This window comes from Chionomys nivalis, chromosome 13, assembly GCF_950005125.1.
Source record: "Chionomys nivalis chromosome 13, mChiNiv1.1, whole genome shotgun sequence".
Classification (NCBI taxonomy): domain Eukaryota; kingdom Metazoa; phylum Chordata; class Mammalia; order Rodentia; family Cricetidae; genus Chionomys; species Chionomys nivalis.
Genome location: NC_080098.1, coordinates 38,938,183 through 38,960,863, shown reverse-complemented (window position 1 = coordinate 38,960,863; position 22,681 = coordinate 38,938,183). Strand labels below are relative to the sequence as shown.

Below are 22,681 nucleotides of genomic sequence, written 5' to 3'. Positions count from 1 at the left end.
ACAGCGGGGTGCAGGCAGCAGCAGCATGGAGGGTGAATAGGACTGACACAGGACAAAGGGTGAAAACGAATGGGAATTAAGGTGTGCATGCATGGTGTTAAGTCAACTGGAGTGTCTAGGTAGAAAGGCAAGCTGGTTACTTGAGTGTTTCCCTGAACTTGCAAGGTATTGTTAAAGTCCAGAAAATGGTTACCTCTGGCAGACCCAGCCCACCACAAGGTGTCTGTATGGAAATCTGTCCTCTGTAAACAAACCTTTGAAGCTGAAGAGGACTTTTGTCCTCATTTGACCAGAATGAAGCTGTTGAACTTTTTTAAATTACTAAAATTATTGTATCTGGGCTCTATTCTTTTGTTTCAATTCACTTTATCCCAAATAAGGAATTAGACTAATTTATGTAACTCTCTGTAGATGCCACATCCTTATACAAATCCCTCCAGTGATATTTATCTCATCTCAAATGTGACTAAGCATTTCAAGAATAAGAAAGTAATAAAAGTAAAAGCAGGGGCTGGAGAAATGGCTCAGTGGTTAAGAGCACTGGTTGCTCTTCCAGAGGACCGGGATTCAAGTCCCAGCAACCACATGGCAGCTTACAACTGTCTGTAACTCCAAGATCTGACACCCTCACACAGACAAATGTGCACATAAAAAAAGAAAGTATAAGCAAAGAGAATGAGCCCATGCTGAAAATCTCCAAAGTTACGGCACATAAAAATATCTTCATATCAAAAAAATGAAAAGACAAATAATAGAGGAAAATAGTTGTAACATTACATGACAGACTAGGATGTAGCTTTAACATACAGAGAAATCTTTAAAAAAAATCAGTAATAAAAAGATCAGTGCATCACAGGAAAAAGAGGAATTTACAGCTACAGAAAGAGAGCTGAGTAAGTTCTCATGTGCCTGTAATCCTAGCTCTTAGCTGGTAAGGCAGAAAAAGGAGGAGTTCAAGGCAAACCTCAGCTACATAGTTAATTCAAGGCCAGCCTGGGCCACATAATCCCTGCAACAAAAAAAAAAAAAAAAAAAAAAAAAAAAAAAAAAAAAAAAAAAAAAAACCAGGAACAGTATTCGGAGAGTTTATTTAAATCAACATATTTTGAGTCAACATTTGTTGGGTGTCTTGGACAGGACCAGTTCCCAACAAGCCTCTGCACACAAGCAGGACCTGCATCTTAAGTGTGCACATCATGGGATCTCTCCAAGGTTCAGAACTAGTTTTCAAAACAAAGTTAATTAAAAACAGGTCAAAAGAAACCAAGAAATAATCTTCAAGCAGCTTGGACTGGAAACAGAACCTGAGGCATAGGAAGTGAGAATCACCATCCTTAGTGTGGACAGAGATTCCTCCTGCAGAGAGGGGCATGAAACTGTCTCCATGTAAACTGGGAATACATAGCTAACATGCCACTGTGTTTAGAAAAGACTGCCCTACTTTTAACATTCTGCAAGCATTTCCAACTTACTAGATAGTCACGGGGAATTTAGTCACACACTTAGGTTTGATAGTGACCCCCAAAAGTGAGAATGAGCCTGAAGCTAAAAATCCCTGTGGGAATGATTATAGGACTCCAAAATATAATAACAAATTCTACAAGGTGGAATCACACAATATCACTTCCATTAATTTTTACCCCACCAAATTTATGATCTATATTTCTGATTTTACAAAGGAACCTTTTCTTTAACTGTGTAGATATGTAAATTCACAGGTTAATATGCTTGATGTAAAACACCAACTGTGTCTAAATACCAGAATGTAACAATTACTATTGTTGCACACTCAGTACTGAGATACTCCCACTACGTAGGTTATTTCATTTAATCTTCGTAGTAACTTTATTAAGAAAAAAAATTCTCATTTTATTCTTGGAGAAGCCAAGCTTGTTAAAGGGCTTAGAATTAGTAATGGTAACATTCTAATTTTTTTTGCTTCCTATGCTTTAATCAATGAGAATTCCTGTCTCACTATTTTTAAAGACTTTGTCTAAATCAAACACATTTATAATTAAAAGATGTTTTTGTCATGTGTAGCTTATATTGAAATTCAGAGCAGTTCTCCGTATTGGGCTTTATTAACATGAGGCCAGGACAAATCAAAAGTGTTTTGTGCCATAGTTGTGTTGCTTTGACTGCTGTGCAGCAAGAGTCTGGATATTTCTTGATACTTTGTGTTTCTATTGATAGCTACAGTGCTCAGGATTGAATTTTTGAGTTTTTCAGGTGTCATATTCACATGTGGAGATGCCCATAATCGCCCCCTCCTCGTTGTGCAACGGCACTGAGAGCACACAATCGTAATCTGGAGGGAAATGTGTGGCTTAAATTGGCAGTGTTACACTTCTCTGAAAATGCAGGGTTGTAAACAGGTCTTTGCTAATGTTCTTCAGTGTGCTAAGAACACTTGAAGCCTGATGCCTTCAGTTTTCATGTGTGTGATTTCTGCTGAATATTTGTAAAAGAAAAGAGAAATGAGCTAAATTTCACTTAGATGTCTTCAAAAGATACTTTTCTTTGTTAGAATAGAATAGTAAATTCTTTAACCACCCTAGAAGGACTCAATTTCGTTTTTTAGAGAATAACCCTCATCGCTATTTTTCATTTCTTTTTTTCTTTTTCTTGATAGTCATTTAATATTAGAGTCAAATGTTATACTTGTAAAATCAGCCCATGAAATCTTATATATGTGAAGGATACTTGAAATCCTCAGGCTTCTAAAAAATAGAAGCCAGGTTCACAAATCAAGAGGACCCAACACATTAAGTCAACCAGAACTGCCAGCTTGTAAGTGACCAGTTAGCATTGTTGAAGATAAAGTCATGCTTGCTTATAAAAGCATCTATTACTGCTGAATCTAAGTCAATAACCTTAGAACAGCAGAATAGCATAAACCCATGAAAAAGATAATAGCTTTCATTCCTTGGGAGTCTACCACTGTTGAACAACTTACCCAGCACTTCCTGCCTATTCTAGCTATCCTTACAGCTAGATGCCATTAAGCTTGTTATGAACGGGGAAACGCAAACACTTAGTAACTATTAAAAGGCTTAAGCGCAGTTCTGCAAACCCACATTCCCTCCCCACATGCCATCCTATCACTCTTAACACACTACTAAGGTATCAATTCAGTCTCTAATTCTGCCTTCTGGGATTTATCATTATATTCTGGTGAGTGCTGCAACTAATGCCCTTGGCTTTTTAACTCTAATCATGTTTTTGGCTGTCAGGCATGGTGACAAAAACAGTTAAGAGGACACATGTTGAACCACAAGTCCAGAGAGAGTGAAATGGGAATAGCTCAAACTTTGAAACCTCAAAGCCTTCTCCAAGTGGCATAATTCAACCACAAGGCCACACTTTTTAAAACCACACAAACAAGCCGGGCGGTGGTGGCGCACGCCTTTAATCCCAGCACTTGGGAGGCAGAGACAGGCGGATCTCTGTGAGTTTGAGACCAACCTGGTATACAAGAGCTAGTGCCAGGACAGGCTCCAAAACCACAGAGAAACCCTGTCTCGAAAAACCAAAAATAAAATAAAATAAAATAAAACCACACAAACAGTGCCACCAACTGGAGACCAAGTATTTAAACATCTGAGCCTGTAGGGGACAATGTATTCAAACCACCAATTTCCATTCCCTAACCCAAACCCTCTGGGCTTTTGGCCACATAATAAGGCAACATTTAGCTCAACTCCAAGTCTCCATAGTCTTTCAGTCTCCGAACTATTTAAAATCCAAAAGCTCTGCTGGGACTCAAGGCAGTTTCCTAATGGCAGCCTATTGTGAAATCTAAAGTCAAATTATAAGCTGGAGAGATAGTCCAGCCACTAAAGGCCAGGCTCACAACCAAAACAGCAAGAAGAGAGAGAGAGAGAGAGAGAGAGAGAGAGAGAGAGAGAGAGAGAGAGAGAGAGAGAGAAGAAAGAGGGAGGGAGGGAGGGAAGGAGGGAAGGAGGAAGGAAGGAAGAAAGGAAGGAAGGAAGGAAGGAAGGAAGGAAGGAAGGAAGGAAGGAAGGAAGAAAATTTCACACTTCCAACATACAATAACACACAATACGCAGTATCATTCCAAAGGGAAGGAATGGGGGGCATCATAAAGAAATACTGGACCAAACAAGGCTTTAACAGACAAACACCATGTCCTGTAGCTCCATGTCTGATGTCAATAGGTTTAGATGGCTCATTCCTTCTATCTTTTCTGGTCATATCATTTTCTGGTCCATAAAATAATTCCTAGTGGCTCCACTCCCTGTAGTCAGCTCTCCTTGGCAGATATCCCATGGATCTCGCATCTCCAATGTCTTAACTCGGGCTTCCTACCCACAGCTTCACACAATAACCTCCCAGAGCCTCTATGCAGTCATTCCCCTGTGTATGATTCCTAACCCCAGGGGCTTTCAGAAACAGTGGAAGAAGATTCCATGACCGTTTCCTTAGGAATCTTTACCACATGGACAATATTGTCAAGCTCAGATACCATCTTAGGGTGGACATTGGCCCCCTTGAGCTACACTAGTGGCAGCTTCTGTTTGTTGTTGCTTTGCAGGAATAGATAAACCCTTAGGCTCTCTTCATAATTTGAAAGCTTAGCTGGTGATGCCTTTCTCTAAGGGTATCTTTCCCTTTGTTTCAATGCATATTAACTCTCTCCTCAATATCACCTCTGTAAGCACAAGTCTTGGCTCTAACATTAAATGTCCTGGCACACTTTTTCTCTTCAGACTGTATATTTTGTATTTCTTTCTGTTTCATTTGCTCTTTTTTTCATTGTAGACCCTTGTAAGAGTGACTACTAATAATCATACAACAGAGTCAATGTTAGGTTGTCTTGCAATCTCCTCCATCAAAGAAATTAGTCCATTGTAGCACAATTAATAAAAACCCAGAGACAGAAATTAGGGTTCGACCTAAAGGTCAGAAAAGCAAAACAACCAGCCACTGGCTTTTACCTCTACCTCAGTCCCAAATGGCAATCCTGCCTCCAGGAATCTCAGAATGAGAGTGTGAGAGCTGTCTCCTCCAGTATTACATTCCTTTCTAGTGCTGGGATTAAAGGCGTGCACCACTACTGTCCAGTTTCTATGGCAAACTAGTGTGGCTACTGGAATTAAAGGTGTGTGTCACCACTGCCTGGTCTGTAAGGCTGACCAGTGTGGCTGTTTTACTCTCTGATCTTCAGGCAAGCTTTATTTATTAAAATACAAATAAAATATGCCTACATTTAATTGCTTTAAATTATACCTCAGGCAAATTCTTAGGACATAGGTAAAAAGCAGCCACATTGTTTGCCAAAATGTCACAAGAAAAGTCCCTAGCACAGCTGTTAATATTGCTACCCTCTGAAACCTCTTGAACTGAGGTTCCAGTACAAATTGCTCTCAGCATTGGCTTCCTGGATCCTACTAAAAATGCCTGTTAAGGTACAGCGTTCAGTTGCTTTTCTAGTTCAAGGTTCCAGTCTTCCACATCCTTCCAAGCAACAGCATGGTCAGGTCTGTTATAGCAATAGGTCATTGCTTTTCTGTACTAGTTACTTTTTTACTGCTGTGCTAAAACACTATGACCACAGCCACTTATCAAATAAAGAGTTCATTTGGCATTATTTTTACATGGGATATGAGTCTATAATAGCAAGAAATTGTGGCAGAAGGCAATATATGTGGCAAAAGGAAAAGCTGAGAGCTCACATATCAAATCACAACAGAAAGGGATGCTATTCGTTCAAGCTATTATTATGCATGAAGTTTAATTTTTCATGTTGATCCTTGAGCTGGGGAACTTCTGTCAAACTGGAGTTGATGGCGTCCAATCACCATGCCACAAGGCCTTTTTAATTTGCTATTTCCATTCAAGTTGTATTAAGCTTGCTCCTTTACATTCTGGTTCAATTTAATTGTCTTATACAGTTTTGGTTATTGTTTTGGAGCATTTTGAAGGGATCTGTAAGAAGTAATTTAGCAAGAATTACTCTTTAATGAGTTATGTGAGGATATTCAGATGTCCAACAGACCCATGAAATGATGGCTGCACAGATACGGATCTGGGTTCTAAAAGGGGCTCAGAAGAATTAACTTCCGCAGTTCCTAAGACGCACTTAAGGTAGTTGAAAGCTCTTCCACAGAGGACTGTGTGTCATCGTGATGCTGCCACCATGCCAATAGTGAGCCCTGAGAACAGCAGCAACATCCACAGGCAGCATGCGATAGTCATTGTCATTGGTTCCACTAGGGGTGTGGGAAAAGGTGGCTTGTGTGGTGTCAGGAAAAGGATACACTGACCTCACCAAGAAGGCTGGAAAGCTCAACGAGGACAAAGTGAAACATGTGATCAACATTATACAGAATCCCAGATAGTATCCTGAAAAACTAAACAAAACAGAAGGATGAAAAAATAGTAAATAGAGTCAAGTTCCGGGACCTTATCTGAAGAACAAGCTCCACAAAGACCTGAAGTGACTAAAAAAGACTAGAGTTCAGATTGGACTTGCCGTCTCTATGGCTGTTGTGTTAAGGCTAACACAGCAAGACCACTGGCCATACTGGCTGTATGGTGGGTATACTCAAGGAGAAATAAGTGTTTAAGCCTTGTCTGTTACTAATTTCTATATTAAAATATAAGTAGCAGTTGATCAAAAATATCTTTTTGAAAAAAAAAGCATCTTTTTATTAAATAAATTAAATTATTTACTTAAGTAAATGATATTCTTTCTGTACGGGCAGGTTAGAGTTTTAGAACTGAAAATTTATATAATTTGGGGATCCTTCAAGATTATTAGGTATTAGGTATTTGCAGGGTTATGGAAAATTATAGCAAAACAGAAATTTAAAAGTTGAAAGAGACCAGGCAGTGGTGGCACATGCCTTTAATCCCAGCACTCAGGGAGGCAGAGGCAGGCAGATCTCTGTGAGTTTGAGGCCAGCCTGGTCTACAGAATGAGTTCCAGGACAGCCAAAGCTACACAGAGAAACCCTGTCTTGAAAAATAAATAAAATAAATAAAATAAAATAAAATAAATAAATAAAAGAACAAAAGGTTGAAAGAGCCAGAAACAACAGAAAATCCACCAGCACAGCCTCTCACGTTCTTCAACATTGCCTCTAGTTTTGGTTACTACCTTTCAAATGCCTCTTTGAGTAACAAAGATTTTGTAATATCAGTGTTTATAGAAATTTCTGAAGGATCTTTCTATAGTGATTAATCTTCTTTTCAATCCCTAGTATCATGATGGGCTGGAGTTTAGAGCTGTCATAGATGGAATAATTTTTTACACACAAGTTTCTGGGTTTGCACATTCAAATGCTGCCTCCACTACCCACCACCATCCTCCAGAGACAGGAGCCACCTTGGGATGCCTGTCTGCATTACAAAGATGTGTGGTAAAAATATTGCTCAGTGCTTTCCTTTACCAAGATATCTAGCACTAGCTTAAAGATGCACCACTAAACCAGTACTAAATACATTCCCAACCAGTGTTTCTCACAGATGCCCACAGCCAATGCCACTAATGCCTTAACAAAGAGAAGAGCTGGAGGTAGGGAAAGAAATAAGAACCAGAGCAGATACACACACAGACAGCTGTATTTGGAGAGTCTCAGTAAACTTGCTATCAGATGGATATTGAGGGGGGCACATCTTGCAGGGGCACTGAAGACTCTGTGCCTACCATCTCAGTACATGTTGAAAGCTTTCTGAGAGGATGTCATTGCCACAGCCACTCATTAAAAGGTACTTTCTGCGTTATCTGCCCTCCTTTTGGGTGTTTCTCTTGTGTAGACAAAAACAAGGAAGTCCTGCTTAAGGATGATAACAAAGGAGGAATAGCAGAACATATAGTATGGAGAGGAATAAGGTGACTCTGCTTCATTTGAGGAAAACCAGGAGTCTCAGGTTCTCTGAGGAGGAAGAGGGACCCCTCGAGGAATGAAGAGATACCATGAAAGATCCTATTTGCCAGTTTGGTGCTGGCTACAAGGGCCGGCCTTCACTATTTTCCCTTTCTCCATCCAACAAATCACTCAGTAGCTTGGGAGGTGGGCTAGGATTGGGGAAAAGTTTCTGGAAAGGTGGAGGAATAGAGATGCTGAAGGATATCTCAGATAGAAGTCAGTGCTCTCACCCGGGACAGCGAATCCCCATGACTACTCATAAAATTGTCCCAGACAGGAAAAAATAGTGCCTCCCTGTAGATACTTCATGCACACCGTAAAAAAAGTTCCTCAGGTTTGCAAACTGAAGGACACATAAAGAAAACTGAAGGGCTAGTATAATGTCAAGGTTAACATTTTAATTGCATAAAACACGGAGAAAGCCTACGCTTGTCATTTTCACAAGGTTACCTTTCCTGTACAATGTAGGCTTTTATCCAACAACTATATATGAGTTAGTGACATGGCATAGGATGTGACTTACATAAATGGGAGAACCCACAGTCTTTTCTTCTGTGTAGCTCCTCCAGAAGACACCATCAGGTAGCTAAGCTGTGGCCTTTTAAGTCTTTTTTAGAAGGTAAGAAATGCATATGTGTGTCATTTTGTAGTTGTGAATGCATGGAATCTAATTCTCCTACGTGCTGCCTGGCCTCTTAGTACCCTGAGACACACTGATTTCAAAGAGTTTTGCAAGTGGAATGACAGCTAAGCAGTACAGAATTTAGCTCTTTTGGGCGAGGTGATCACGTGACAAAAGGCTGCTGTAACCCTTCAAGAAGGCAAAGCTAAGGTTACAGTTGGACCTTCATTCTGAATTGCCAAAATCTAGGGCAATCCAGAATCTGCAGCTGCACCATGCAAAACTTCACAGTGTTCCTCGGTGAGCAGAAAAAGAGAGGGGAAAACATATGTAGGAGATCAGACCTGGGCGTTGGATCAAAATAAGAAGAAAGAATACCCCAAGTTCTAAGGTTGAAGAATAGTCAAAGTAAGTTTTAAACCGTCGCACACACTTGGGAAAGTGTCTCCTGTGTAAAAGGCACACAGGTTTATGTACAGATGCCTACCTTTTTGTGTCATGTGGCTCTAACACAAAGGAGGTGCTCATTCATAAGCACAAACAATAATAAGACTCATATTTTATTTTCTTACACACCAAAATGAAGATCATCTCTCTTACCCCAAACTGTTTCTAAAATGAGGAAATTGTTATCTATCCATTTGTTCTTTATGAAGCCAATGAAGCCAATGCTAAATGCCATGTATACAGCATCTGAGTCCTGGCCTCCCACTCAGAAGGAAGGCAGGGCCATTGCCATTTCACAAAACCAAACAAATTCAAACATAACTCTGGAGTCACTGAAGGAGACAGCTGTATAAGAAAGCCCCTTCCCTCAGAACAGGCTGAAGAGTATGGAGAGTTCTTCATACCCTCACCGGATCCATTTACTTAGTTGTTGCCACAGCAAAATAGCTGTAGAGAAAAGACCATTAAACTCCATTATTGGAGGCTAAAATACCAACATAGTGGCCTGATCTGTTTGGCCTCTAATGAAAGCTTAATGAAGATGATGCTGCAATGATAGCTATGCATATGATAAGGCAGGTAAGATAGGAAGGAATTTGTCTTATCCCTATTCCAAGGGAACTTGCTAGGATCCCACAAGAACCCAACCCCTTCCAAGGTAGCACCCAAAGGTATAAGCACCTTGTACTAAGCCCCATCTACTCCCTGCAAATGTCTATCAATGCAGTGACACTAAGAACCAAACTTATAACACATGAAGTTTGGGAGGAGCTACTCAAACCATACCTAAAGCATAATAGGGAGGGTGAAGAAATACAAAACAATGAAGGCTTGCCCGCCCATGGTCCAAACTGATCCTTTTCTCTGTCTTCCTACTCAATCTACAAGGTACCCCAGCCTTCATGTGAACCTCTGAGGGTCACATGATCCTGATAAGGAAAGAAAAGTTCCTGGGGAACTTGCAGAGAAGAGTGGCAACCTAACATTAGATGTGAAAAATAACCATGGTTCTCCTGTAAAAACGAAATGCATCCAACCTTCCCAAACACCTTCTCAAAATGCCCAATGCTAACCTAATCAGTAGGCATTATCACACATTTTGCCATATTACATAGTGAGTAATAGGTATCATTTATCATTGACTTTTTGTCTCCTTCCATTACAGTGGAAACTCCAGAGACATAACCTGTTTTGCCCTGAGTATACAAAATAGTATCTGGCGCTTACTAGGTATCCGATAACTAGCTGTTGAACTGTTTTGATGATTAATGTATGGATGAGTGTTTCTACAGCATTAGAGGAAATAACAATGGGCTGGCTACACATGTGTGGCTAAGGCCGAGGGCAGAAACACAAATGGTTATACTTACAGATATAGTCACATGTATGGATAAGTAAGGCTACATAGGGCTAGTCATCAAATGAAGGAACAAAGGATAAAAAGTATAATTAAGAATCTAGTCTGGTGCTCACTTCAGCAGCACCTACACTAAAATTTAGAACAATACCGTGAAGATTAACACGGCCCCTACCCAAGGATAACACACAAATTCAGGAAGCATTCCATATTTTTGAATCATGGACAAGTAACAAGAATTCAAGGGCTCAAGCATACTTCATCTGATTGTAGCTGAGTAATAAAAGCAATGCACTGATTTTAAAGATGAAATATATTCTGAAACAAAGAAAATCTAAGGAATAAACATTCTCTATAAAGAGAATTGAAAGAGGACATGAAATCACTGAAAAAGATCTAGAATAAAAGCCCTAGATGGCATTTTTAGAAGACTCCAGGACCCACAAAAATACATAAGTAAGAATGATAATATTAAAGAAGATATTAATAGGAAGAAGCAATTAATAAATTAGAAGCATCAACAACAGAATAAACACTGCCAGAAATAGAATTAACGCCACGACATAGCTCACTGTAAGGAAAACAGAGCAAACCCTGTTGGGGGAAGCCACTTATTTTTTTCCCCCGGCCACTCAACCCCGAAATAATCACACAGAAACTGTATTATTTAAATTACTGATTGGACCACTAGCTCTAGCTTCTTATTGGCTCACTCTTACATATTAATCCATTTCTATTAATTTATGTAACACTATGAGGTTGTGGCCTACCACTAAAGGTTCAGCATGTCTATCTCCAGCAGCAGCTCCATAGCATCTCCCTGACTCTGCCTCCTTTCTCCCACATTCTACCTAGCTTTCCCTGCCTACCTAAGTTCTGCCTTGCTATAGGTCCAAAGCAGTTTCTTTATTCATTAATGGTAATCACAGCGCACAGAGGGAACTTCCACATCAAAATCCCATAGATCCCAGCTACTAGAACACAACTTGGAATGTAGAGATTGGTGATCCTACACAAAAATAATTGATTTTCAGAAAAGAACAGAAGACAGAAAAATGCCTAGCAGTGAAGAGAGGGTTGAATCAACTGTAAAACTTATGTTCTTGGGGGATAGTACTGAATGCTTGCTACAAGACAGGTCCCTGAACTTGAATGTTATTTATCCAGGTAGTTGGGCATCAGAAACAAGTCATTCAAAAAGGACAGATAATGAGTTTGTCTCCAGCGTCTCCACAGAAGCAATTCCAAAACACTTGGTGCAAACTCAACAAAGTTCTGAAAGACAGAACACTGTGTTTTCCACTAGGTAAGCTGTCACTCAGGCACGAAAGTCACCGCTACAGAAAAATCCAGAGGACCTGTTAGGGAAAAATCGACTCTGGCAAAGATATACACCTTACTCAGAGGAAACCCAACCCTCTTTCCATGATGCCAGAGACCCTACACCCTTCCTTTTCCCCAATCTTTCTTCCTATTCCACACTACTGCCTTCCTTCTGTCCTGGGTTCCCCAGTCTGTCTGCCTACATCCCCACTGTATTATTGGTCTAGCATGATGGTTCAGCTTCTGGGATTCTTACCCCACATCTGAATTTCCTGCGTCTCATCTGATTGGCAATTCAGTCATTTGCTGCCCTACCCACAATTCCACAGTCTCCCAAGAGCATCCTCCAGCCCTGCCCGATTTCTCTTCTTGATAGTTTTCACCATCTAACTTATCCAATTTTCTTTATGTGTCGTGTTTTTCCTCATCTGTCCCCATCATTTAGACTATAAGTTTCTTAAGGATACAAATTGCTATCATGTTGTCTCCTTTCTTATTCTCATAACAGCAGCAGGAACATAGCTAGTATTGGAACATTTACTGACTAGATAAATAAGTTAGAGTTCAGCGCTGTCTCTTCCAGTCAGCTCTTTGACAGTGTTGTTTGGGAGTGAAGCCCAGATGAAGGACCATTGCATCATGAGTCTGAACACCAGATCTCATTATGACCAGCTGATGTATCCCCTACCTTTATGTGAATTGACCCTAACTTTTATTAGAAAGAAAGTAAAGGGTTTTTCCAGTAGAGTGGCAGGGACAGAACTAGGCATTTATAGAGAACAGTTTTCCAGTTTTCCGAGAAAACCATCTCACATTCAAAATCAATGATGAAATCAGCATTCTCAAGAACAGAGGGCCAGGGTCACTGCCTATAGGAACTGAAAAGATACGGAATGTTTTCTATCAGAAATTCTCACTGTGTATGAGAGTCTACACCAGATGTTCGTCAAATAAGGCATTCCAAAGGCTATGCATATCTACGACACGAGTGCTGTAGGCATTTCCACTGGAGGACTGAACTATGCTCTGGCCAGCAGGTCCCTAGCTGCTAATGAATGGCCAAGCTCCTAGTGGACAGGGGCCTGCGTAGCTGGTTGACAAGGTTTGAAGGGTTTTAATGCAGTCCCAACAGGAATCATTTACTGACTATAACTGACCAAGCATATCATCTCTTCTATCTTTTGATAATTATATTCATTATTAATACGTTCACCAGAGAATTTCTCCCATCTATACATAGTTCTTGGTTGAAACAAAATGTTTTCTTTCCTTAGACAGAAGTTAAAAAGTCTATGAGAAGGAACAAAGTTTCTAAAGTTGTTTTGCACTGTACATTTTGGTGGGAGGTTAACAGTTTTCCTGGGGAGTTTATAGAAGAAAGACTACTAGCAAATGGGGGAGGTTTATTTATTTATTTATTTATTTATTTATTTATTTATTTATTGTGTGTGTGTGTGTGTGTGTGTGTGTGTGTTTGTATGTGTTTTGCCTTGGTTTGGTTTTAAGATCCCAGGGACTGAGCATAGATTCTTTAGAATATAGAATACCTAGAATCTTCCTAACTTTTCACACACTGGCCTTTAACCCACTCTGTAGCCCAGGCAGTCTTTGAACTTGTGACACCCCAGGCTCGTTCTACCAGATGGTTGAGATTATAGGCCTGCACTACAGGTCTGGATATTTACAATCTTGGCTCTAGCTGAGAAGGTATGACATTTACATTAATATGCAATATAAGAGCCAAAATTTAAGATACAAGGTCATTATATTTCAAAAGTACTTATTTGGCTTTAAAAGGTGGAACCTAAATTAATAAAGGGTTTTTTTTGTTGTTGTTGTTGTTGTTTCTAAAGACTCATGAACTAACTTTTAGCAAAGCTATTAGAGAGAACTGAGTCGACAAAAAGAAAAGAATTTTCTTTCTCATCTTCATCTGAAGGGACAGCAGGCGGTCTACTGAACTTTAAGGATCCAGCTTTAAAAAACATCTCCTAACAGGCAGTGGTGGCACAGGCCTTTAATCCCAGGACAGAGGCAGAGGCAGGCAGATCTCTGAGTTCAAGGCCAATTTGGTCTACAAAGTGAGTTCCACAACAAACAGGACTACATACAGAGAAATCCTGTCTCAAAAAAAAAACTGAAAAACAAACAAAATTCTAAACTGGTCCCAAGGCAAAAAAAAAAAAAATCACTTAACAATTTTTCACAAATCTCTATTTCAGCAGTTCAAACAATCTTTAGATTCAAACATTTTAACACACTATGATCTGGAGACATACTAATTTGAAATTTATGTGTTGTGGAAAATATTAAAAGCCCCCTGTTTTCCATAACTAAAACTTCATATTTCTGTAAGAACAGGAGACATTTTGTGTAGTGTAGCAACACTGCAATTCATCACAGACAGGAGTCTGGAATCGGAGGTCAGGTATTTGGTATTTGTTGGGTGTTCATTGGTGTTTTGTAGCGTGATGGCACTCACACTCCACTCTGTACTAGTGTGCTAAGAATCAAAGCGACAACAAAGTCATGTGTCACAGTACAGGTGCGCACGGCTACAAACTTGGTCTCATTGTGTTTGATTTTTGAATAAACTTCGGTTTCTGTGTATTCAGAAACTTCTGCCATTATCAATTTTTTTTTTGCAATCCCCACATCCAATTCCACAGCCCTATAAGTTTAAAAGACGAGTCTAGACAAAGCTTCAAGAGATCACAATTAAACCCAGCAAGACCCCAAATCTCTGTGCTGTTGGATCCAACCCTTCACTGTTCCTCAACCTGTCCATGATGGATTTCTGCTTCTTAGATTTAGAAAGAAGGACCTGATGCCTGTCCTTTGCTGAGCGGGTGAGCTGTGTATGCATTGCTTTCAGCTTCTGAGGGGGCTTCTGTCACTTTCATTCTGCAAACTGGCTGCAACAGTCTTCCCATTTACAAACACAGTTCCTTAACATTCACAGTGTCAGCCTTCCAAGGAGGCTTAGGGAACTTTAGCATCACTTTCTTTGCCCAGTTTGTGACTTCTCACTGATCCCACAGTGTGGGCTGTGATGAGGTTAAGTGTGACACATAGTAAGTACTTCATGAATGATCAATTCTTTTTTTTAAATTGCTGTTGTAATGTTTATGGATTAATGACTCTAAAGCTTTAGAAAAATAAGTGTCACTTGTACACAGACACTCCCTGTCCTCCATCAACTCGACAGGAAGCCTTCCTGTGATCAAGGACATGCATCATGATTCTGCAACTGGGAGAGCCAAAGGATCCTCTTTCTTCTTAAACCGCTCCACCTAACTGACACACATCCCACAAGGCTAGTCCACATTCTCCAGCAGCAGGAACAGAGACCAGTTAGAACCAAAGGGAGAGATATCAAAACTTCTCTTATACCTCCCTCAAGTTTGAGTGGCCTAGGGGTTCACACGCTCTTGCTCTCACGATCTCTATAACACCCACATGCAGTCATTAATCTTTCTAATGTTTTAGAAAAAACATGAGCAATTTGACAAAATAACTTGGACAGGTTTATTTCAAACTTTTGATATCTTGTGAAAAATTCCTTCCAGTCAAAGTGAGAGTAGCTGACCGAGGCAAGAATTGAAGTTCTATGAAGCATTCTGCCCTGATAATGTAAACAACAGAAGTAACAGCATTCACAATGGCCAAGGCAATAATTCTAAAAATTGCTTGCTTTGTTTCTCTATAGAATCCATGTTCAATCTTCCTGTTCCTAATACCCACCCAGTACCACTCACATCACTGGGCTTGTGAGTCTGAGTGTATCAAGCTGCTGGTGGTCCTATCAGCACTGATACACACTTAGCATTTGACATCTTCTTCTTTTTTTAATTGCAAATGGTAACAAAACATAATTGTGGTCTCCCTCAATATCCCCACTAGATCTGAGACAGGACAATAAAGCTAGGATCCAGGCAATATGGCTGAGAAACAGAAACAAGCCTTAGTTCCTATGTAGCACTTGTTGGATGTGAGTGAGAAGCCACAGGTACAGGGTGAATCACACCTGGAGACATGGAATTTCACATATTTTAAAATCCCTTGTGATCTTTTTCATGTAAGACTTGAGACTTGGAAGCACCCTAGTTGGTCTAGAACATGGTTCTCTGTATACTATTTCATCTGAAAACTAGATTTGCTAGTTACCTAAATTTAGACCTGTAGACTTTCAAAGTATAGAGTGCATCACTTACGAAGACACCCCAAAAGATGTATCCTTTATGGGGCTTCATTGTTGTGCAAATACATAAAGTGTTCTTTTCTAGACTAACACAGTTACCGTTACAGCACAGTTCTATGAGGCTACTACCATCATGCACTCCGTTCCTTGTTGTCCCAGGAGTCATTACACAATACATTACTATATATAAGCCACTGCTGTAGCTGGAGGAAAGTGAACTATTGCTGAAATTATGCCTTTACATGAAACTTGATTTTATTAACGGCCTAATAGCACACGAGAAAAAACAGAATGATGTGGACATGTGACTTCTAAACTGTTCATTCTTTTTAAATCTTTGCACTTGAAAATTGAGCAATGAACCCAGAAGGCAATGCACAGGTGTGGCTCAAGATTGCAAAGCTCCCCAATATTTCCCCTGTGATGGAGGATCCCCTTCCCAGAAAAGGTTCAGGAGCGCTCTTTCCTTCCCTTGAGATAAGCAACATGCTTCAATCCAGAGCAGAAATCTCTCTCATATTCGGCTTCCTCTGAAGCAAGCCATCCTTCATCCGAGAAGGAAACAGATGTTAAAAGTTGTTTTGCCAGGCCCTTAAATACGTTGGAGGGAGGACGAAAGCTTTCCAGTGGCTCCCACCGAGTCAGCAGCATGGAAACTGGCTCCCAGTGGGCAGGACTAGAAATGGCTGTCCATGTGACTGGTGCCTATTGGTGATCTGTAAAGAGCTGTACACACCAGAGACAGACAGTCCTTCCAGATGAGAATACCTTTTCTGTGATCTCCAAATTCTCTGGATGCAGTCACAGCGCCTGAAACCTAACATGCTAATCCATGCTGTCTGAACAAATGAAGATATATACACAATTTAATTTCTGAACCAATAACATTTTTCAGCTTTAATAATTTATAGTGAAAAGTTATGACATAATAAATTACAGTAGGGATTGCTTGTGTGCATTATGTTCAATAAAAATAGTTCTTCAGAAAGAAATTTCCACAAGCCTTTTAAATTATTTTACTCATTTAAACATGTATTATATTTACAAGGATTTTAACATTAGACGTAGAACTGTCTCTAGAATTCTAAGCCAATAAGAGCCTCGTCTTGGGATAAGTGTTTATTGGTTTGAGATATCCAAACTGTAGCAGTAAACACCCCTACTTTTCCCTTTGAACAAAGCATTTAAGGTCTCTGGTTCTCATTTTCTTTACTTACCAAGGATGAGGTTGGGGTTTGATGCATTCCAAGGACTATGTCAAGTCTGGATCTTACACATTCATAGAATGTGAGCAAAGGCCAAAGGCACCATCCTTCTTTTGGGGTGAGTGGGCTTCTTTTTTGGGGGGAGGGGAACCGGTCTTCTCTGTATAACAGTCTTGGCTGTTGTAGAACTAGCTCTATAGGCCAGGTTGACCTCAATCTCAGAGATTTACTTGTCTCTACCTCCCGAGTGCTGGGATTAAAGGCGTGAGCCACCACTCCCCAGCTTGGGTGGGCCTTTTGAAGATCATCTTTTTCAGGAAACTTTTCTTTCTAGGCATAATATATTCTCTCTCTCTCTCTCTCTCTCTCTCTCTCTCTCTCTCTCTCTCTCTCTCCCGTCTCCCTCTCAGTCTCCCTCTCTCCCCTCTCCTTTCCTTTCCTTCCTTCTCCCAACCCCACTTTCTGACATTAACTCTATTATTGCCCTATGTTTGTGACACCACCAAATACAGAAATGGATGCCCACATATGCCAGTGATTTACTGACTACATGCATAAATTATTGTATTTTTAAGGGCAAGAAATATTCATCGTTTCTTGTGGTATCCTGGGTGCCAAGCCCAGAGCTTAGAACACTCAGTCAGTACTTTAAGCCTAAATTGACGGCCCCTGCACCAAAATATTGCTTAAAGGAATCATTTAATCACTCCACTTTCTGTCTATGTAATAAAGCCTGTGTGAGTAGAGCCCTTTAACTAGGCTCTTTATAAACACCCTAAGTGATGATTCTGCCCTGAGGATTGATAGACTGAGATATGGTCATTAAATATATGTTTCATGCTGAATGAATGATTGCAAAGAAGAGAAAACTCAGTCGTCTCTCTGGCAAAGGATTTGGGCTCAGTGGTCAAAATGGGGAAACGAAGAGAGAAAAGGATGGTGCCCATTGGCCAGCAGTTCTTATGTTCTGCTGCAAAAGGACACGCCTGTCCTTTCAGGAAGAACAAATCAAGGCTTAGATCCTCCAAGGTTATGTGTCCAAATACTGACCTCATGTTAAATTGACTCAATTGGGCTGCCCTTTCTCCTGCCCTCAACAGCTCAGGGATGCCCCAGGGCCTCCTGGGTCATTCCTACTGCGGGCACTGCTCCATGCGGGAGAGTGGGATGTACATACACAGGCGGTCATCAATACAGCGTTTCAGTTCCACTTCTCCCACTTCCCCCTGCCATGGGGAAAGATTCTGCCAACTTCCCTTTCTTGAGCCCCACCTAAGTTTCATTTCATCCTTTCTCATCATTTATACCCAGCCTTCAGAGGAAAAAAAAAAAGTGAGAGGTGCGGCTGTTGGCTGCCTGCATGTTCGCTGGCCTTGAGGATATAATAGTTGTTGGGTTTATTTCTGAAAGATGTTCTTGTGGGGAAATTTTGAACCCTGTTGATCATGACCTCTCAGGTACAGATCTCCCAGGGCCATTGATGTGCTACCTCTAAGATCACCTGACTCCACGGGACTCTCTAGTGCTAGTTCTGAGATCATCCACACTATTGCTGTTTCACCTCCATGGCCCACATCTGGTCTTCTGGAAACTGAAGACTTCAGTGCTCCAATAACCATGCCTTACATTCACTGTGTGCTAAGTGGGAGTAGAAGAAGCTGCCTAGAAGAATTAGATGAGTTCTAAGACTTGTAGAACTTGCCTTCATTTTAACTTTTCAGCGCAACAATGATGAGAAAGCAATATACATTCAGTAGAACCATTCCTTAAATTCTGAATTTGGATCTTTGCCCTGGGCTAGCAATATGCAATGCAATCCTTGACAGGCTGGGCAGATTGAGCCACACTCCTGATGTAGCAAAAACAACCATGTTTCAGCATGTTACATGAGATCCTCAGAATTGGCTAAAATAAAGACCCATAAGTGTCCTGAGAATATTTAAGGTAGACATAATAGGTTAGGCTTATTAGATGAATTTTGACAAGGTGCTTTCAATTCACAATGGGTGTAGTGGGAACTTCATTATAAATCTAGTAGCATCTATATAGGATTATAATAGAAGAAAAGAGCAGGGGAGAAAGGATGGAGTGAAGGAGTTGGAGAGACCATTTTAGAAACTGAAGTGAATCGTGAGCAAGTCAAGTATGGTCCAGGCATGATGGTGCATTCCCATAATCCCAAAGTTTAGGAGGCAGAGATAGGGCCATACAGAACTGGAGGTTAACATGAGCTTAACAAGGCACCATTTCAAAATGTGAACACAAAGCCATATGCAGGTAGTTCAACTAAAAGGTGAGATTGGAGTGCAGTTTTGAAGGATTTTTATGTGAAGAGGAGTGGAGAAAGAATGAACATCATTATCTGAGAAGAAATAGTGCGCCAGGCGGTGGTGGCACACGCCTTTAATCCCAGCACTTGGGAGGCAGAGACAGGCAAAACTCTGTGAGTTCAAGGCCAGCCTGGTCTACAGAGTGAGTTCCAGGACAGGCTCCAAAGCTACAGAGAAACCCTGTCTCGAAAAACAAAAGAAAAAAAAAAAGAAGGAGAAATAGCATTAGCACATCATATGGTATTATAACTGGCATTTGTATTTGTGTCTGTTTTCCCAGAAAGAATATGAATTCAGAACACATGAGTAGAATCAGAGTTTAACACAAATTTATGTTTACTTTGCTGCAAATTCTCTGGCAAGTGGTCTAATTTATTCCTTTTATTACTTGACATTTTCATACACGGATGTGCTGAGTTTGGAGCATTTTCACACCTTACTGCATTTTTTCATGCCCCCTTCCACCGATTCCACGGAAACCCTTTTCCTTCCCAACCATCCCCCTCCTACTCCAAGTCTTTTGGATCATATACCCACAGGGAGGGATGGGCCCTCATTAGTTCCTCTGCCGTGAGTGATAGCTGCAGTATCAGTGAATGCCTGAGTGTGATGTCCAGAAGACACCATTTCACAGCATTCCTCCCCAAACCCTGGCTCTTACAAAGTTTCCATTCCTCTTCCACTGTGCTCCCCGAGCCTTGCAGGGAAGGATACAGATGTTTCCTTCTTGGAACTGAGCACTCCGTGGGCAGTTTCTCACCACACTTTGACCTATTTGTTGTAAATCTCTGTATTAACTACTGCCAACTAACTACTAAAGGAAGCTTCTGTGGTGAGAGGTAAGAGCTGCTTTAACTTATTTTTATAGTAAAAAGTGAGTATGGGCTTATGCAAAGAAGCGATGCAATTGAAAGAGGGGTAGAGAAAGAGGAAGACACATGGAGAGGGAGGTAAGGGATGAAGAGGGGGAGAGGAAAAGAACAAGAAGCTATTACTTCATTCCAGGCAACCAAGGGTGAGACACTTCACGGAGTAATTCAGATCCTTACTTCCTTTAAACATTGTACAGTCACCAGCTTGGGATTGCTATTTAATGATTTAAATCATATAGAAAGAGATGCTCTGCAGTGTTCCCAGCACTGTCTGCGAATACATGCCTATCTGCCTAAAGGTGCCACCCAGTTTCATTTATGAACAGAACACACTTGAGTAATGGTGGGAAGTAGAACACGGCTATGATTGGGAGAAGGAATTGACATGTGGGCCCCATGCCCCCAAGTAACTCTGTCCCTATACCAGAGCAACATATTTGTTATGCTTGGTTAACATCCACATACTGGAAGCCAGGACAATCTAAAAACTTCACCTTCAAAACAAGCATCCTTAGTCTGTCTGCTCTGTTATATGCCTCTGCCGATTGGGTAGAATTCAGGAGCTCATGGTTAGAATTACGCTTTTCATTTTTTCTACTGTTATGATTTGTTCTAGTCATCTGGAATACTTTTCTGTATAACCAGATAACCTTTAAGGACTTTCTAAGCTTTTCATTCCCTCTTTGAACATACTTTAAAACTATTTTTATTAGTTCTTTGAGAAGTTCATACAATACGCTTTAATCAGACTCACGCTCCTCCCAGCAACTTCTCCTAGACCTACCTCCTTCCCTTCCCACCCCATTTTATATCTTCCCCACCTCCGTCAGGGCCAATTTGTGCTACCCAAATATTCGTGAATGTGTTGCTCTGTTGCAAGCAGAGGGCCTGCTTGTTCATCCTGGCCGCCTGACTAGCTTAGCCCCAAAATAACCACTCAGAAATTGTATTAATTCAATCACTGCTTGGCCCATTAGTTCTAGCTTCTTATTGGCTAATTCTTACATCTTAATTTAACCCATTTCTATTAATCTGTGTATCATCTTGTGGCAGGCAAAATCCAGCATGTCTGTCTCTGGCAGCTCCATGGCATCTCTCTGACTCTGCTTTCTTCCTCCCGGAATTCAGTTCTGTCTTCTCTGCCTACCTAAATTCTGCCCTATTAGGCCAAGGCAGTTGCTTTATTCATTAACCAATACAAGCAACACATAGAAGGAAGGACCTCCTACATCATGGCTCTCCACTGAAGTGTGATCAGCCTACCAGTTTTTCAAATCCTAAATACTTAGATCCTCTTTAACATCCCTGAACAACTTGCTACTTAGAAACAAATTATTCTACGGCACTTGTAGAACATGGCTTCAGATGTGTTTTGGACATTGCCTTGGTCCACACAGTTATTAAAGAATGAACACAGAACTTGAATTTATATGTAAAAACAAGCCTACAACATTCTCTAGAATCAGTAGTCACTCCTTGTATAGTAGGCATTTGGTCTCCTATAAGATTTATCAGTGCTCTCCTTAATCCCTCTTTTGTGACTAGATATGAAGAACAAACTAAAGCTAACAAGTAACCAGTCACATTTCAGCTTTCAACAATGACCATATCCCATTATTTAGTGAATATATACTGTAGGAAGATGTTGGAGCAGAGAAAACAGCAAGCAATAAGAGAATCACGTATTCTTATAATGCAAGATATACTTGGTGTTCCCTCATGGAAGTCAGAAAGGAGCATTTCCCCAAGATGACAGTTGTCACTCAGCTCCAGTATCTCCCACAAAGCTAGATTGCCATACCTTCTGGGTAGTTTTAAAGAAAAATAGATAATATGTATATTATGGAGGATTTCCTGGATTTTTTAGAACTATCAACAGATTTAAACTGTTTCAAAGTCCTGTTTTTATAAGTGTGAGAGTGGGGTGTCCCTGCCTACTGGCTGAGAGCAGCCAAGCCCCTCCAGGTATTACAGTTGAACTAAAAGTGAGGGTTTTCATAATGGCTAGTGTCTAAAAGGGGATTTGCAACCACAATGCATCTGGTCCCTAGTAATTCTTCACCATGGGAATTAGCATGTATCTTCTTAAAAATATACAATGATATGAGCTAGGCATGGTTGGTATAGTTTGGAATTCTAGCACTCAGCAGAGTGAAACAAAAGGATCATGAGATCAATATCATTAGCATGATTCTGTCTCAAAGCCAGGAAAATAACATTTATACACATGCAAATTATGTGTGTGTGTGAGAGAGAGAGACAGAGAGACAGACACAGAGAGACAGAGAGATCACATTTGTGTTTTAGAAATTCTCGACAGAGAAAAAGATAGATTAATCGGTTAAGTAAGGTATCAGTTTAGTTACAGGCTCTTGCAGTGATTCATACACAAGGTGTAATGAGATCAAACCAAAGGAAATAAAAACAAA

General features: G+C 40.5%; 1 protein-coding gene and 1 non-coding gene across 2 annotated transcripts in view; both read left to right on the top strand.

The window, feature by feature from the left end:
* The window catches only part of Pou6f2 (POU class 6 homeobox 2), a 468,024-nt gene that overhangs the window by 321,386 nt on the left and 123,957 nt on the right, over positions 1–22,681 (top strand). The gene's annotated exons all lie outside the window — the stretch shown is intronic.
* On the top strand, positions 10,430–10,537 carry LOC130886296 (U6 spliceosomal RNA). The gene has a single exon (XR_009058269.1). It is a non-coding gene; the product is annotated as a U6 spliceosomal RNA (small nuclear RNA).